Raw genomic sequence first — 18,275 nt, 5'->3', positions numbered from 1 at the left:
AAACCTAAAGACCATTATTCTTTTGAAAGTTCTTTTTAGCTCCAAAGAACAATAACATTTGGCCAAAATGAAGACAAATTTCATACATTTTTTTTGCCAAAAAGTCTTAGAATGAGATCCCCTCTGTCTAGTCTTAAAAAATGTCTAGATATGGTAGGTTTTCCAGGATGCCCACCAGGCCTGGACCCAAATTCCCCAGCTTGCCACGTAACAAAAATGGGACATTTCTTCATTGTAAAAACTGCATTTCTCCACATTGTGCTTTAATGCCTATTGTGTCATAAGCACTAAACCCAGCCACACAAGTTGGCTACTGGTTTTACTTGGAGAAATATGGGGATGTAAGATGAATCAAATGCAAGCAGGTGTCTCTATAACTCAGAAATTAGTAAACACTAAGGGCCTGATTACACAACCGCCCCACTCCTGCACCACCAAACTCGACTGCTGGCCACCCACCTGCCTGATTACGAGCGTTGTCATTGTCTAGCAGCGGTCCTTTGGGGTTCCCACAGCGGTGCCTTTGAAAAAGGCACCACAACAGGAATGTCAAAGCAAGTTCCTGCACGCCATGGAGTGTTAAGTCCATGCCGTGCCTGAACTGGGCATGCATGCAGACACGGGGGCACACCATGTGACCCCCTGCATGCATCCCCTTGGCCTGAGGCACACCGGGCCCTGTAGGGCCCTCTTTGTTTTCTCCCCACCTGACTGTTTATGGCAGGCTCACAGTTGTGAAATGTGAGGTGGGGAGGAACTTGTAATATGCTTATGCATATTGTGGCTTCAGGACCGCTGTGCCACTACCGGGGATCATGGATCCCCTGTTGTTGTGGCAGTACTCTCACGGTCTGACCACCACACTCGTAATGTGGTGATCGGACCACTGATATGGCAGCCTATGACTATGACCAAACCTCCACCACAGGTTTGGCGGTCCCATGGACTGTCGAACTCGTAATCAGACCCTAAATGTTTGTTTTTTCCCTTTGCATAAGTGGCCAAGAGCAAGGTGGCTTATTCCACTCTTTCGAAAATTGGGATTTCAAACAGCTAAGGATCCATTGACATGTTGGTTTTTCACAAATTCAGTCATATTATAACCTGGCCTTGGAAGACTAGATTGAAAAACAAGACTAAAACAGGAAAAGGGAAGACATTAATGATGTGCATATCACCCAAAGGAATTTCAATGTTGCCAAAGGTTCTCATTCCACTTGATTGACTCATGCTGGAAGATATTTATCAACACAAACAACAAGGTCATTTAAAGGTGCAGATGGCTCAAAAAGCTGGGAAATTGAATGTACAACCCTAGACAGCCCTCTTCTTCACATTTTCATCAAATCAAGTGATGTATAAATCAATACTGAAAAAGGAATATATGCTATTAACCACTGAAAATTGAAGGAGAGTGTGAAAATAGTCTCCATGGATATAGTGTTTTGAGCAACATCCAGAGCAGCAACTAAATGTCTCAGCTCTGTCTTATCTTATTACATTGTCGTAGAAGAGTTAGAGACCAATTGGGGAGCACCAAAGCCCGAATAGGGACTATATGTAGGAAAGTGCCCCTGGAGAAAAGTCAATCTCAACTCCTTTTCCTCTGATTTTAATCCACCTATTTTGGAAGAGCAAGATAGCATAGATCTCGCTCTAGACGTCTTGGAGCCAGCCATCACCCAGACTCTTTACATAATTGCACCGAGATCAATGGCCATTAGTAAAGCAAACGTTAAGGCCAAAACCTCACCCTTGTTTACCGACTTACTGAAAATAGATAAGCAGGCAAACAGAAGAGATGAACATGAGTGGAGGGCAACAAAAACCATAGAGGACAAAATAGCCAATAAACTAAAGCATAGACATTATTTAAATACAATTTAGGAAGATAGGAAATTCTAAATTGTCAATAGGATAGACAGAGCAGCCAACTCCCCCAAAAAACTACACAGATTTATACATTAATTTACTAATCCTTCATAATGGCAGAGTGCCGGCCCCTCCTCATAAATCTAGGCAGAAGAACTCTCGATTTTTTTTAAAGAAAAAATTGACAAGATCTTGAATACCCTCTCTAATACCAAGATAGTAAATCCAAAGATAGGGTACGACTGCATGTACACATGCAGGACAGTATGTCTTGACCTGTTTACCTAACTAACTCTGGAGGAGGTTGGAGTGGCGTTTAACAAAATCAAATCTGGTTCTCTGGAAGATTTAGCCCTGCCTCACATCTTTTCTACTCTGTATCCCACAATACTTAATAGTCTTATTGAGCTTTTTAACCCTGGAGCAAGTCCCCAGCAAATAGAAATCATCAAGGGTCAAACCACTCCTAAAGAAATAATTGGCAGATCCAATAGAATTTAATGCCATATCGGGCACACTGAAATAAAAATCAGAACGCGACTAATTGAACACAAGAGCAATATAAGGACTGGCAACATCAAGTCTACCGTAGCTGCGCATTTCTTAGAACAAAAACACACAGTGGCCCAATTAAAATATCTCATACTGGAACAAATCACACCTACACATAACAACAAAAACACCTTGTTGAAAAGAGAGAACTTTTGGATCCGCTTCATGGCGACGATGACGCCGCACGGATTGAATGACAGAATGGAATTTTTGTGTTACCTTTGAATCGTACATCCTTTTGCCCATTAACTGTTGATTTGTGCGTTTAACAGTCTGTGTATGCCATTAATTTGCTGCTTCATTATATCATTACATTTTATTTCTCTGTATTTAGGTTTTCAGTTAGAGAATAATGAGTTGACACCGGTATTTGTTGATCTTTCCTTATATTTTGTGTAACGAGTTGTCTCTGCACATCCTTGTTGTGTTTCAATAGTTTTTGATTTCTACACCTTCCAAGATGGCGCTCTCCTAACATTGAGCACAGTCCTTTTTCTATTATGTTTACACACATCACTTTCACATTAACCCACTTCCGTATTAACTTCACTGGGATCTTTGCGTGTTGGAGAATTCAAGTCTACCGTTTACCGAGGGAGTCCACCGACGTCATTTACTGTGAGTACCTCTACTGAGGACCGATTGGAATCGCTTTTACATTTTCCCTCGTTTACCGCGTGTGGTCCTAACGTGACGTTATGCATTCTTGCAGATTTTAACCACAACGCGTCACGGATGTAATCATCCCGTGAGTATCGGGCACATCAGTTATTTATCCTTTGGCTGTTGGAGACTGTGTAGCACGCTTTTTGATTCTTTTTACACTTGGGTGTAGTCGTGTCTAAGACTCTTCGATTAATTTAAATTCAGCATGTTCAGGCTTTTCATTTGCATTTCACATTTTTAGTTTTATGTACTTTATCCACACTTCGGTGAGCAGTGCTTCACCTTTCATATGTTTTGATACCGGGTCACGTATTGCGCATGATAAACGGGTTTCTACTTATCACACTTGTGGCCAACAACACAGCATTTTCGTCATGTTGTAGTGTAAATTGAAGTTTGATACATGTATACTGTTGTGACATTAGGCTGTTTTCTTTTACGTTTGTAGAGCTGTCCCCTGAGGAAGGGCGTGTCATCTGCCCGAAATGCATTGAAGGGCGTGTCATCTGCCCGAAATACATTGGGAGGATTTATGATTGGATGACATTTCATTTTTGATGATGTTTGAGCTCCCGCGAGCATTGATGAACTGTTCATGATAACAATGGATATGAATTAAAAGCATGAGGAACCTCTCAAACTTGTGGATTTAACTTTTGATGAACAATATATGATGTTGTAGACTCTTCAGTCTATTTTGCGCTGTGCTCCAGGGACTCTTCCTCCAAGTGGGGGGAGCTGTGTAATAGTCTCTTTCCAATCTCCCTGCTGCCATACTTTGGAAAAATTATTAAATCCCTGGTTAATAAACAGCTCCGGCACCAACTACATGACCCTTCCCAATCAGGTTTCAGGGTACTGAAGCATCCCTGGTAGAGGAAGTAGACAACATAAAACTCTACTTAGATGATGAGCAGCCAGAATTGCTGTTCCTGCTGGACTTATAGGTGGCCTTTGACACCATCTCTGGTGCAATTTTAATGCTTGAAGAGCCAGTCCTAAACTGGCTGAGAAACATTCTAAAAGATCGCACCACCACTGTCCAAATTGAATCTTTAGTATCCAGCAGCTCAAAGGTTGACAAAGGGTTCCCCAGGAATAAGAACTTAGCCCTATCCTTTTTAACATGTATGTAGAACCCCCAGCCAGGGTAATAGGAAGATATGGTTTATGAAGTAATCTTGTATGCAGATGCTACTTGGGACCTAACCCTAACTACACAAGATCCAGATTTATCAACTGTATGTCTCACATAGCCAGCTGGATGCAAAAAACAAATCTACGACGCAATGCATGCAAGACCAAAGTGACATTATTTGGCAAAGCACAAGCATTCTGGTCACCTGAATGGTGGTCATTTAAACAAAAGGAACCTGGAGCTTTTGGATTGGTCCAGCACATGTGCTCCCTTAGTTAATAGCTTGGATGCAAGAGTGTGCAGTTTCTTAGTTGAAAATAAAGTCTGTATGATCAGTGGAATGCGCTCCAATAGGATCAAGTTTCCTCAACCACCCAAGAGGTGTCATGCTGCATTATCTGGGCTTCCTCCTCATCAGGCTGGTGCTGCAATGCCCAACAGGCATCCGTGAAGGGACTTTTTGCCGGTGATCTTTTTGTTTAACCGTCTGATGAGTGTGGGTGTGCAGAAAGTTGTGCGGTGAAAAGGGATATTAAAATAGGTTTAGTGAAGCCGGATTTAGATAAATGTTACTAGTAAAGCTCACTAACCTAATTAAAACCAATATTGCTCATGTGGGATACGAAGGTTCTAAAGTGCAGTCATGATTAATTTCTAAAGAGAGAGGTCAACATGTTTCATGCCTACTTTAGCCCCAAAGGGATCTATTGGCAATTTGTCAGGGCTGAACAATATTTAACTACACTACAGCGTGCCTGATTCTTCAATATATACTGATAAGTCAAACAATCAGTTGCAACCTAAGCAAAAAAGTAAGATTCTACCTTGTTAGTGAAACTGACCTGAAAGACAAAAAGACAGGCAAAACAAAGAGAACACATATGAGGTGTTTTAGATTCTGGTAGACGTGGGGGGAAGACATGTATTACAATTAGTTGTTTCACTTTAATATCACCGTGTTTGTCTCATGCCCATATCACAGTTCACAGTGACTATTCTGTGAAAACCAGCTACTTGCACCACCAGTGTGCAATAACATTTTTATATATTTCAAATCAGACTATTCATTTCTTTATATCGTGCAAAAAGGGGTGAAACTGGTTGTGAGGAGACTGGTTTTCTGTAATGCCCTCTCGTCCAATCATCATCATCAAAATACTTTATTCGGTTTTACAAGTATAAAACCATAAAAGCAATGTTACAGCAATAAAAAGAGCTCAATAAAAAAAAAAACATATACATTAATCATTGAAAGATGTTATAAATAATTCATTGGAACATTGTTGTCCATATAATATGTGCAAGCTCTAGAATAAAATGTAGTTAATACAATAGCCACAGTAAGGGGATCCATTCATTCGGGATGCTTTTTCTCAGACTCAGTGTCGATTTTAAGAATCCAACCACAAATAAAGTACTTTCTAGTTTAAGCAATTGCAAGAAGCAAAGGGCTGGGCGGACCTGGGTAAAATTCATCTTTTTTAAAAGGGGTTTTAAAAAGAACCTCCGGGGGACATCATAGTAGTGGCAAAAGAACATAAAGTGTGTCAGATCCTGTGGAGATGAATCATCGCAGCCACAGGGAGACAGCACCTGTCCTCTGTGGCTTCACTTTGGAACAGCAAGTAGAGATGGTAATAATCAAACCTGAAGCTAGTTAATAGGAACCGCTCATAGGGAGAGAGGGGCCATGTAAGATATGGTTCCAGCGATGGAACAGTTTTAAGTAGCATGAATTTTCGCACCCTGGATTTTGCCAAATCTGCCCCATCTCTATTGATTTTTTGCCATAGAGAAAAATACTTTTTTACATAAACCACATCCCCAGCGGTGATCATGTCAGGGCTTAAAAAAAGGTACGGACGTCCCAGATCGTTAAAGCAGGTTTTTAAATATTTTAGCCAGGGGATATTAAGCATGGTATCCAAGGACAAGGCCTCTTTAAGCAGCTGGTGATTAAGGGTAAGATCTTTGTTTAACCAGCACTTAAGCCAGAAGAGCAGAGGGCGCATAGCTAAAGTGTCACCAATGAATGGGAGCCCGGTTTCTTAATGAGTGATTAAATTTGAAGTCCCTTTGGGTACTCTCAGTAGCTGTTTTAGAAAGTTGTTCTCCGCCACCTGAATGCCCTTGGCTGCTACTTATCCCCACAGCTCGCTGCCATAACTGCCAATTGCAAAGCTTTTAGCCTGATATAACTTCAGCATTGCGGCAATTGGGCGCTTGCCCATTTTGTTCACAAAACTGAAGACAGCGGTATTCGCCGGTGTAATGTCTCCTTTCCTCTCAACTAGGGCGCCCCAATTGGGTGATCATCAAATAGGACTCCCAAGTAGGAGAATGTTGTGGTTATGGGCACTTTTTCGTTATTTACCATGAAAGGATAATTACGCTTCGGGCAGGTCCCAACTGTGAAGAACCTTGTTTTAAAAGAAATTGCGAATTGCAAATGGATGAAAGAGACTATTGATGATGTGCACTGATGTGATCTTCTTTTTTCCCAACCTGTAATATGTAGGATTTAGAGTTGTTTATGGCTAGATCGCGGTCAGCCATAAAGCTACGGAAGGCATTCAATAAAGATTGCAGGCCTCTTGCGGTTCTAGCCAGAAGGACCGCATCGTCCGCATAAAGCAGAACTGAAAGGCCCCTATGCCCTACATATGGGAAATCCACCCCAGTTTCGGTCAAAGACTTGTCCAGCTCATTAATATATAAATTAAAAAGAAAGGGGCTAGGATGCATCCTTGCCTTACTCCCCGGTCAACAGTGAAGTCCCTTGATACTCCGAGGTCCTGGGAGAATCTGATGTTTGCCCTGGTGTCCCTGTGCAGATCCCAGAAGTTGACCAGAGTGACGTCCACCCACCGTCCAATCTCAAATTCATCTGCACATCAAAAGGCGCCATTTTCCATGATCCGTGCTCAAATCAAAGAAGTAACCAGCTGAAACTGAACCCCTTGTGTGCACACTATTACTTACAGCCTAAATTATACGTAGCATGTCTTGACCCAAAACACAACACTACGTGGTTAGAAAAATGTGGCACTCACCCGTTTATGATTCAGTGATGGTCATATAAGAGCAAGGCGGAGCAATCCGCTCACTCGCTGACCTGGGGGTATAACAGCACACCAGAGAGGTTAAATGTAAACATACGCCTTATCTCAGTTGTTGTAAATAGTATCCTGATGGGTCTTTACTTACTAGTTTGTGGTGTGGCATGTGCAGGTACACCTACCCACGGCTCTGTCTCCCGTGTTGAGGTGAGTACAGGGGGGTGGAGTTATAGGGTACACGTACTTCCTGAACACTGGTATGGTGACCTCGCGGATATCTTGGGAGGGGCGGGTTTAAGTGTTCCTATTCTTTATATTTTCGAGCCAATGTAGCATGACTGGAATGTGGCTGAAGTTATGGAGCCAACATATACGGACTCCAGTGATGGAAGGTATTCATCACATTAATTTACTCAGCCAAGCCACTTCAAAATAGTAGACGTATTGAAATTACTTGATACATTTTCACATTCAGCCCAAACACTTTAAGAAAGTAGACTTATTAGAATTACTTGAGGCTCATCTAACATACCAACCTTCCTCTGTGTATATGGTTGTGTGGAAAGGGGGGATGGTTCAGCACAGCTATTTGTGTGATTAACAAATGGATTTGTGAGGGTAATGACAGTGGTGTGATCTTTTTCCATTCAAGCGATATATTGTTAGTAGGTTAGTAAGTTCTTAACACTAGAGGGATGGACGTAAGGTTATCTCTTGAGCTCTCTCCAGTGGATGTCACCCTTGAGCCTAACCCTCCGTGTGGACAATCTTTCCTCATCTGTTCCTTTCTGAAAAGAGCTTCCTTTTCAGGTCTGTGGGTATGGCTCTAGGATAGTCCATTTTAGGACATCCGGTGTATGTCCAGCAGTGGTGTAGTGGGAACACAGCTTACTGTTGGTCTTTTTGCACCTGATGTTACTGTGATGCTCAGTGATTCATACATTGACAGCTCTTGTAATCATCCCTACAACTTACATGGGCAAGTAATCAAATAAATGTAGTTGCATGAATTAGAATTTTTGTGTTTCTGTTGTCAGGGTGTCAGTCAGCAGGATCACCTTCTTTGGCTGAGTCAAGGGGCAGATGTTACAGTAGCCACAAGGATAGTGGCCTACTACCATGGGACAAATGTGTTTTTGGCCTTGTGTTGATTATCATGTCTTCTAGGTTTGCTGTTCTTCTAAATGCAAACCACTGGGTTGAGTGTTAATTTGCCAGTTTGCAACATTTTCCAGTATTTGTTAATTACCTGTTGGATAAAGTTAGACTCTGGAGTATATGTGGTGAAATACAAGGAATCCCGTGGGGTAAACTTAATTGTAACCTGACTCAAAACCGTACATCAGAAATTCCCACTTTCACACTACTCAACCACTTTACTCCCCAACCACACCGGTAGATTGTGCCATATATATCATAGGGACTCTCACAAAATTTAAAAATATACAAAGTAATTTATTGCACATTACAGAAATTTCATAAAAATATATAGTCTCACAGTCCTAATAATGATAAAAGCCACACGGAAGTGGTAACAGATTACATACAATTCATAAAAACACACAAACAAGAGAGTTCTGAAGTCAGACTGCTATAATCAGTCTTTTACATTTAGCACATCTACTATGGCCCCGTTGTACTTGCACTGTTAGATAAGTTCAGTTGTTATTAATATTCTCGCAGTGCTAAGTTGGTAGATTGTGCGTATTCATGTGGCGTCGAAGCGTTTCGATGGATCATTAAAACATTCTTTCCATCTTTATCAAGACAAGTTCATCTCTCTCTTGAGTTTGGGGCACAGTATGTCACAGAGAAACACCTATAAAACATAAAAACTATTAGGACTATATTATGCTGTCCAAGCCCATTATGACAGTTTGTTAACTTATATGTAATTCTCCATTGAACCTAACAGTATTGGTCACAGCTCTCTATTTCCATTCTACTTAAATAAAAAGACAACACGAAATTTGGAAATCATGATTAGGAAATACAACCTGCTCATATAGCAATTGGGTCATTTACTGGTTATATATGGCGCAATCATCTAGTGTGCTAAATTTCACCCAAATTCAACCACACCATCTTTCGCATACTTCATCCACAAATCATCCTTCTTCTTTGCCCTCATTCAATTTTTGCATAGGACCGTGGTATATAATCTGGTCTCTCATAACTCCTCACCTTAATAATTGTCGAGGGTGTCCTATTCTTATTACGCCCGTCTCTCAGATCACTTCACGGGTTTTCCAAAAATACCCTGAATTCGTTTTTACATTTCAGTATATGTGGTGACACACGTTAATTCTTCTGTATGGGGTCTTATTTGAGTTTCTAAGAGAGACTCCCTATTGTTGCGTTCTCTTTCCGGTGCAGTTTTGATGTGTCTGAGTGGGTTCTCACATTTGGCCAAGTGCACTACTAGGTCATGGGATTGTTTCATGAAGTCATAAATGTTACTGCATTTGGGTCATTAACGCAGGAACTGCCCATTGTTCAGGTTCTCCTATACAGCCTTTGGATGATGACTACTAAACATTAATAGGCTTTTGCTGTCAGAGGGCTTTTTGAAGGTTTCAGTAATCAGTTTTCCATCAGAAATACTGATTAAAAGGTCTAGGATTGGGAGTTCTTTCTCTGAAACACTGACCGTGAATTTAAGGTATGCGTTCAGATTGTCAATCCATTCCCACAAAATTGGTGACCGTGTCTCTAGTTCCGTTCCAAAAGATTAGGACGTCATCAATGTATTGACCCCTTAAGATTATATTTTCTGTGAATGGCTTAGAAGGGGACAGGATATGTTTCTCTTCAAAATCTGATGTATACAAACAAGCAATGCTCTAGTGAAGGTGCTGCCCATTGATTTCCCCATGGGTTTGGTGAAACTGGCACGCTTCAAACTGAAACTTTTTCAGTTAGTGCTAGGGTGGCACATTCCACTATGAGGCTTATTGGTGTCAGAGATGTCCATTTTAAATTTTTTTTTAAATATATTTACATTTTTTTATTGAAGCCAAGGTTTGTCAAACATGAACATTTATATATTGCAGCATTATATCATAGCAAAAAACCAAACAATGAAAATCTATTTTAACAAACTGAATCGCTGAGTCACTATCCCACATCATGGACTTGTTATACATTTCATACAAAAGAATTAGCCAGGTACAGATATACAAATATCCCAATGAAAAGCCCCCCTGTAAACATTCACCCCATAAATAGATAAATAGATAATTAACGAGGTCTAAAATCTCATACCCCCCCTCCACCATAAAAACAAGCAACTGTAGCCACTCCCTCTGCTTTAATCAAAGCTCACGCGCACGCAACCTGGGCTTCATCCTGGACTCCTCCCTCTCCATGACCAGACAAGTCAACGCCGTCTCCTCGTCGTGCTTCAACATCCTGCGCATGCTACGTAAGATCTTCCGGTGGATCCCCACCGAGACCAGGAAGACGGTCACCCAGGCCCTCGTCACCAGCCGTCTGGACTACGGCAACTCCCTCTATGCCGGAACCGCCGCCAAACTCCAGAAGAGACTCCAGCGGATCCAGAACGCCTCAGCACGACTCATCCTGGACATCCCCCGTCGCAGCCACATCTCCGGACACCTGAGAGACCTGCACTGGCTCCCGGTCAACAAGAGAATCACCTTCCGTCTCCTCACCCACGCACACAAAGCCCTACACAACCAAGGCCCAGGATACCTCAACAGCTGCCTCAACTTCTACGCTCCCAAACGCCAGCTTCGATCGACCGGCCTTGCCCTCGCCACCGTCCCCCGCATCCGAAGAGCCACCACAGGGGGGGCGGTCCTTCTCCTACCTCGCCGCCAAGACATGGAACTCCCTCCCGACTCACCTCCGCCTGACCCAGGGCCACCTCGCTTTCAGGAAACAACTCAAGACCTGGCTGTTCGAGCAGTAGCGGACCCCCTCCCCTAGCGCCTTGAGACCCTCTGGGTGAGTAGTGCGCTATATAAATGCCCTGATTGATTGATTGATGTTTTATTAAATTTCTTAAGTCCCCCATTTCTTGCTGCAAAGGTATATTCACTTTTCTTCACCCTTCTCATCTTCTGCCCCCATTCCAAGGCTGACGGAATTGAGTCGGAACTTCAATTTTGCAGAACCAGTGACCTAGCAATTGCCATAGCTATATACAAAAATCTAGTCACTGAATCTAGAAAAGTGAGATCCGGGTCAAAGCCAAATAAAATTAACCTGTCATTTACTTCCAACTGTAAATTACATTCCTTTTCGAGATACTCAAATACCTCTACCCAATACACATTAATCTTTGGACAGCAGAGCATGATATGTGACCAATTGGCAACCGGATAATTCAAACATCGGAAGCATTGAGAAGACTGATTGGGGTACATCTTTGCGAGGGCAACTGGGGTTCGATATTGCAGCCATTTACTAACAGATAACATCCTGCGCCAGTTTGACCCTCTTAAAGAGCTTAAAGAGCTTAAATTTAGCCTGTTGATAGTGGTACAAATATGGGGGAGATTTCACAATTATCCTGCTCTGACCATTTCCTTAAAGCTTTAGATTCAATTTCCTGCTCTGATCATTTCCTTAAAGCTTTAGATTCAACATCCAACCCCCTTACAGAGGTCAAATATTTCTTCCGGGCACCAGGCTTCCTGTCTGATACCTTAACTAAAAGATCCTCCACCAACTGATTTTGAACCAAAGAGGAGATGACACTTGTTTCAGAAAGATATTTAAATAAAGTGCCATAAGTGTTCATTAGAATAAAATCATTGGTCAATGATTGGCGCATATCTACTATGGACACCCAGTTACCATTCCGTATAAAACAAAACATTTTAACATACCCCGCTTCTGCCCATTTTGCGGCCAGATAACTGGGTTGTCTAACACCTATAAGGGGGAGGATTTCTTCTAACAAGGAAGCAGAGTTAATTGCCGGAATGGAATATTTTTTAAAGAATGCCTGCCTTCTTTTAAAAAGCCATTGCAAGCTCTTATTGCGAACCAGCTTTGAAGATTTAAACATTAACAGGGGAGAATGAATTTGGCTGTCCTGGCACATAATATTGATAAAAAAGCTGGTAAAAAAATGTACTTGTAGTGCGGGCTTGAACCTCGATAAATATTGTGCAAAATACGCATCATAGTAGCTTTTAAGATTGGGAAGTACTAAACCACCCTGATCCAAGTCTTCATATAAAGTGCTAATTGGTAGACGTGGGATTTTTTTTGCCCAAATAAAGGCTGTAAACATTGACTCAACCTGAGAAAAGAAAGAGCTTGATAAGGTGTACGGAATTGAGGCAAACAGGAAATTAAATAACGGTAAAACAGACATTTTGATCAGAGCCACAAGTCCCATTATAGACAAAGGAAGTAAGTTCCATCGGGAAAACAGCCCTTCAACTTTCTTTATTAGGGGAACAAAGTTTATATAGATCATTAATTAGATTGGAGAAAAATATTCCCAAATATCTCTTTGCGTTAGAGTTAACAGAGCCCCGAATATCAGGGCGTAAATTTATAGTGTCACTCCCACACTGTATAACTTCCGTCTTGCCTTTATTTATTCAATATCCCCCTAGAACTTCAAAGTCCTCAACCAACTTGAAGACCTTGGATTGCACCTCCACTTTTGGCTCAATTAAGAGCAAGATGTCATCTGCAGACAGCTTTATTTTGGGCATTGATGTGATTGGAGGACGAATATCGATGCAGTTCCGAATAGCTGTTGCTAGGGGTTCAATAAAGAAAGCGAATAGGACCTGCGATGAAAGGGCACGCTTGCCTTGTGCCTTGCTTAATTTTAATAGATCCTACCACTTCCGAATTAATAATTATATTAGCCACCGCATTCTTATATAGGCTCTGAATTAAAAGTATCAATGACCATGGGATATTAAAAGAGCGCAAAATCGAACATAATGTCTCCCAGACCACAAGGTCAAAGGCCTTTTCTGCGTCAATTAATAAGACTAGAGCCGGAATCTTCTGACCCTCGATGTAATCCAAGGCTTCTGCAAGAAAGTGGGTGTTAGTGGCCAATTGTCTACCAGCCAGAAACCCGTTTTGGTTGGGGTGGATCAACTGCTGCGAATCTATTGAACCTACAAGATAAAAGTTTTGACGATTTTGTAGTCCGAATTCAGCAGCGTGATCGGACGATAGGAGCTAGGATCCATCTTATCCTTACCCTTCTTTGGGAAACTAACGATGTTCCCCAGCCTAAAAGATTCTGGGACTGGCCCTCCTTCTAATAAAGAATAAATCAGGGCTAAAAAAAAGTCTGATAATGCTCCAAAAAAGACCTTGAAAAATTCTGCGGGTAGTTCGTCTGGACCACAGGCCTTACCATTCGCCAGACTTTTTACAACTTCCTCCAGCTTTATCGAGGAAAAAGAGCTCGTCATAGATTGATTATCTATTTCAGACAGAGTTGAAGATGGATTTTCCTGAAGGAATTTAGCAAGTAATTGGTCATCAACCCTTTGTAATTTACCATAGATAGAATCGTAGTGGGCCATCATGATGTCCCCAATTATCCCAGGATCTTCTGTGGGAACTGCTGTCAAAGGGCATTTTAATGCTTTAATTTGATTTGCTGCAGCCTGCTCTTTGGCCTGCCACACCAATAGCGTACCTGTGAAAATACTTTCCTCATATACTTTCTGTTGAAAGCGTGGAAAAAAGATCTCACTTTGGATGTTATAGGCAGAGCAGAGCTCACGTTTGGCCTGATCAAGAAGTTTTTTATTAGAGACAGAGGGATCTTTCAAAAATATCTCATTGAGGGCATGGACCTTGTCTTCATGCTGTAACTTCTCCAGCCTAGCTTTCTTTGATTTGGCTGCGTCTTTGCCTATTATTAGCCCCCGCACAAATGCTTTGAGTGACTCCCAAACTATATGTGGTGCAGCAGACAGAGTATTCTGATTTAAAAATTGTCTGATCTCTGAATCCATAAACTTTACCCACTCTTTATCATTTAGATACTGTTTATTGAAAACTCACCGTTTGGGGAGTCACAATCCTTCCCCCAGATGGATTTCCAATGTCAGCATTGCGTGGTCTGAGAATGCATTAAAGAAAAATTTTTGTTGAGAAAACTCTAACCCCTGGGAAATCCAAAAAAAATCAATAGGGGAGGAGGAACAGAACCGACCAGATCCACACGTGTATTTCCTTTGAGATGGAAACGCTAATCGCCATGGATCATGTAATTCAACATAGATTCATAATTCTTCAAAACTCTAAAAGATCCGGGCTTTGTCTGCCTCTTCCCCTGTACTGTAGAATCTAACCGTGGATCCATCAAAATATTAAAATCTCCCCCTAAAATTAAATCCCTCGGGATCCTGATCAGTGCTAGAAAAAGTTCCTCATAGGGTTTTATATTGTCCTCTACCGGTGCATAAAAACTCACAAATGTGAGAGGGCAAGGTTTGGATCCAAACGAAAAGGAGGCCCAGCACCACCTCCCAGATGAATCGCTACCGGAGTTAATATACTCTGCTTGTAAATTTTTATTATTAAAAATAGCGGTCCCTCAATGGGATGCTGAAGAAGATGAGAACCCTCTATACCTGCCCATGATTTAAACATAGAAAATTCAGAGATCTTAATAGTCGAAATATGGGTTTCCTGTAGAAGAATTACCCCTGGATTTTCTGTTTTTACCCATGCTTCAATAGCACGCATCTTTCTCTTGTTATTAAGCCTGTTAACATTAAAACGAAACAAGCTTTAAAGTTGACATATTAGCCATACATAAACAGTAGTGACTTTTCTAGCGAAAAAGATGAAAGAAATAAACAAAAGCAATAGAATATTAACAATAGATCGGCTTAATTTTTTCCCCTTTGCCAACCACTCCCCACTCCCCGAAAAAGTGGACACCCCCCGCACCACACCTTCCACTTTCCCCTCCCCCAACTCAATTTGGGTGTCATGTTGCTACACCCTGGTAGGCTTCACTACCGCCCCCCCCAGCAATGTGAGTCACACTTTCTCTTCTGCGCCTTGCAACTAACCATCATTATTCAACCTACTCAACCTACTCAACCCAATATTCAATCTCACCCTCACTATACACTAGGCTATGATTAACCATTTTAAGAAACTTTGCTGGGCTCGGGAGCCAACTTGCTCCCTCTAACACCAAAGCGGTCAATCCTGACCTTTGACTCCGATATTCAATCATCCCTAATCGATCAGTTAAGCATAAAATATCTGATCTGGCGCACTAGATTAGGGAACCATATCCACTTTGTCAGCCCCTGCATCTTAACAATAAAGTTTAGAGATTAAGCTCATTGCTTGGCTCACCACCGCCACGTTAGACCTTTCTATCGTTAGATGCTGAAGAAATGCCCTCCAAAAACCCCTGAGCTTCGTCAACGTCTGTAAACATAAATAACATCCCTTTTACTAGAACTCTTAGCTTGGTTGCTGGGCAAGTGATGCTTGTGCCCCTTTGGCCTTGAATAGTTGCAGCATTTTATCAAATTCTTTCCCGCGGCGTCCCGCGACAACTGACATGTCAGAAAAGATACGACATTTTGTAGTCTCATTAACAGCAAATTGCCTTTGTTGTATGACTTTTGTTAAAACGGCTTCCTTTACTCGAAAATCAGCAAAACTAATCAGGATCGTGCGAGGAAGTGTCGAGTTGGGGAATGGTTGCGCCAGGACACGATGAGCTCTTATAATCGTAAGGTCCCCTTGGTAGTCCGGCATGACCTTTTGTTTGATAAAGGTATTCACCCAACTCAGAGTCTGAGAGCCTTCCACCCCCTCGGGTACTCCAACTAAACGAAGATTAGACCTTCGGGAGTGGTTTTCCAATTCTTCCACCTTAGTTTCCAATAAACATAACCAGAAAGAACTAGACGACCTGACCAAGGTCTAGCACAACCAAAACACAAGTGTAATCAACGTCGTATTGGTGCGGCACTGTCAATGTGGTTGTGTCATGCTTCTTCGCTTAGTTAGTACATTGGTCATCTTTACGGTAAATTTATGGGCGCTCCTTTTCATTTCTAGGGCTCCTGGTTAATTATTTGGTTGGTATAGGAGACTTACGCCTAGTCCCATGTTTGCCTAATATATGTGTTTTGTCTGTTGGTAGCATCGGTATATTGCGTGTCAAGTATGGCCGCCCTTATTGTGGCCGGTGATCTGCACATTACAAGATGGCTGACAGCAATTACTTTTGATGGGTGGATGACATCGCCTTCTGGCGAGTCCGCCCTTTGTTTCTCCGCACCAATCTCGGTTTTCAAATACGTCCTCGCTTTCACTGACGTCGTTAATTGAAATGTCCGTTTTCGCGGGAAAACTTTGGGCTTTAAATATGTAAGAATGGGCGTGTGTACCGACTGCTCTCTCCCTGTTACTATGCCGGGGGATGTCGTATCGTATTAAGGTAAGGAGTTGATTGGGCTGCTTTCTCGGTGGGGTACTACGCGATTTCAGTAATTTTTGAGATGTTTTATCTGGGGCTTCTCTATGGACACACTGGTCTAGAGAAGGGGGACGTTACCTAACTAGGATGCGTGATGTTTTTTTCATGCTCTGGCTTTTTCCTCATTATGGTTTTTTGGACAACCCATGGGAGCATTGGGTAAGGGGATATGTTCCTTCGTGCGATTTCCGCCCGCATGAACATTTTGATTTTTCGCCGCTTAAAGTTGGGGAATTGGTGCTTTTTTAACTATTAATACACATAGTATTCTGTTAAGATCTGGGTGTAGCTGGAGGCACGTATTGATCATCTGTATTTCTCGTTGATTCCTTAAGTAGTTCGCATTGCCGCAGAAGAGCCGAAATTGATCTTTTTGTATTTCTCACTTGTTCCCTGACAGCTCTTATTGCCACACAGGAGCCGTCATTAGGTGCTTCCATTGTTTTATGACTGATGTCTGTTTGGATATTGTTTTTCCGCCAGGTGAGAATGATAATCCCTTTTTTGGGCACGGGTGGAATACAGGATTAACTGTTCTGGCTATGGGATTACTATCATGCATTTGATCCTAGTTAGAATCAATGCCCAGCGCTTTTACGAAGCCATGCAATACTATCTCAGGGGGGACACTTTTTTAGATCAGATTCGGACTCGTATATGTGCTATCGATTCTCTTAATTATTTTTTGGGCAGCCTGACTTTTACATGGGAGCCGAATAAGCGCTTACCTTCTGTCATATTGTGACTTCGCAAAAGATATACCATTCCGCAAGGTGAGATTTTTTGACATATATTGATCAAGGATGCCTTTTGTGTGTGGCCTCTATAACCGTGCTGGCTGCATCCATGCTGGGGGGATATCCATGGACAAGGGCATTGTCTTATAACACCATTTGTCTTACTTACATCTTTACAGCTTTCACCACTACGTGAGAGCCAGCCGAACTAGGCGTATCCCTGGGCTCGGATCCCATCTATCCGTGGATAAATTACACAAGGGGCTGATATCTTATGCCTCTCATTGCACCCTCGACGGATCATTGGACCTATTTTTTGGCAAGGTGGGAGTTATTTAATCTGACTGCACCATTGGGAATAAGGATTATGCGTAGCATGTGGGACACTTTTCTTACTACTTTTTTTGTGTCGAGTTTCTGATATTGCCGATAATGATAAGGATGCTCTTTAGCATTTTTTCGCATTTTCCGTGCAATTATATTGCTTGTGTATTATTGCAGTGTACTCCTCGCACGAATAGGAACCCCCTTTTCCCCTTTGTATAATATAAATTTGGTTATCACTTACTTGCTAATAACCAGGTGCATCTGTTTAGGTCGCACCCGTCTAAATACGGGTTTTTTCAACTTTTGCCTACAGCTTAAACTTAAACGCCTATCGCTTATTGGAGTTGGTGGTATCTATCGGAGACCCTCACTACATTGGCTTTTCTACTAGTGGTTCTAACACAGTTTCTTTCATGGTGAGGGGATATCTACCTTTCTTTCAGTCATAC

The sequence above is a fragment of the Lissotriton helveticus genome, chromosome 4_1 (assembly GCF_964261635.1).
Source record: "Lissotriton helveticus chromosome 4_1, aLisHel1.1, whole genome shotgun sequence".
NCBI lineage: Eukaryota > Metazoa > Chordata > Amphibia > Caudata > Salamandridae > Lissotriton > Lissotriton helveticus.
The sequence above is the reverse complement of the archived record's forward strand: the minus strand, read 5'-3'. Positions refer to the sequence as shown.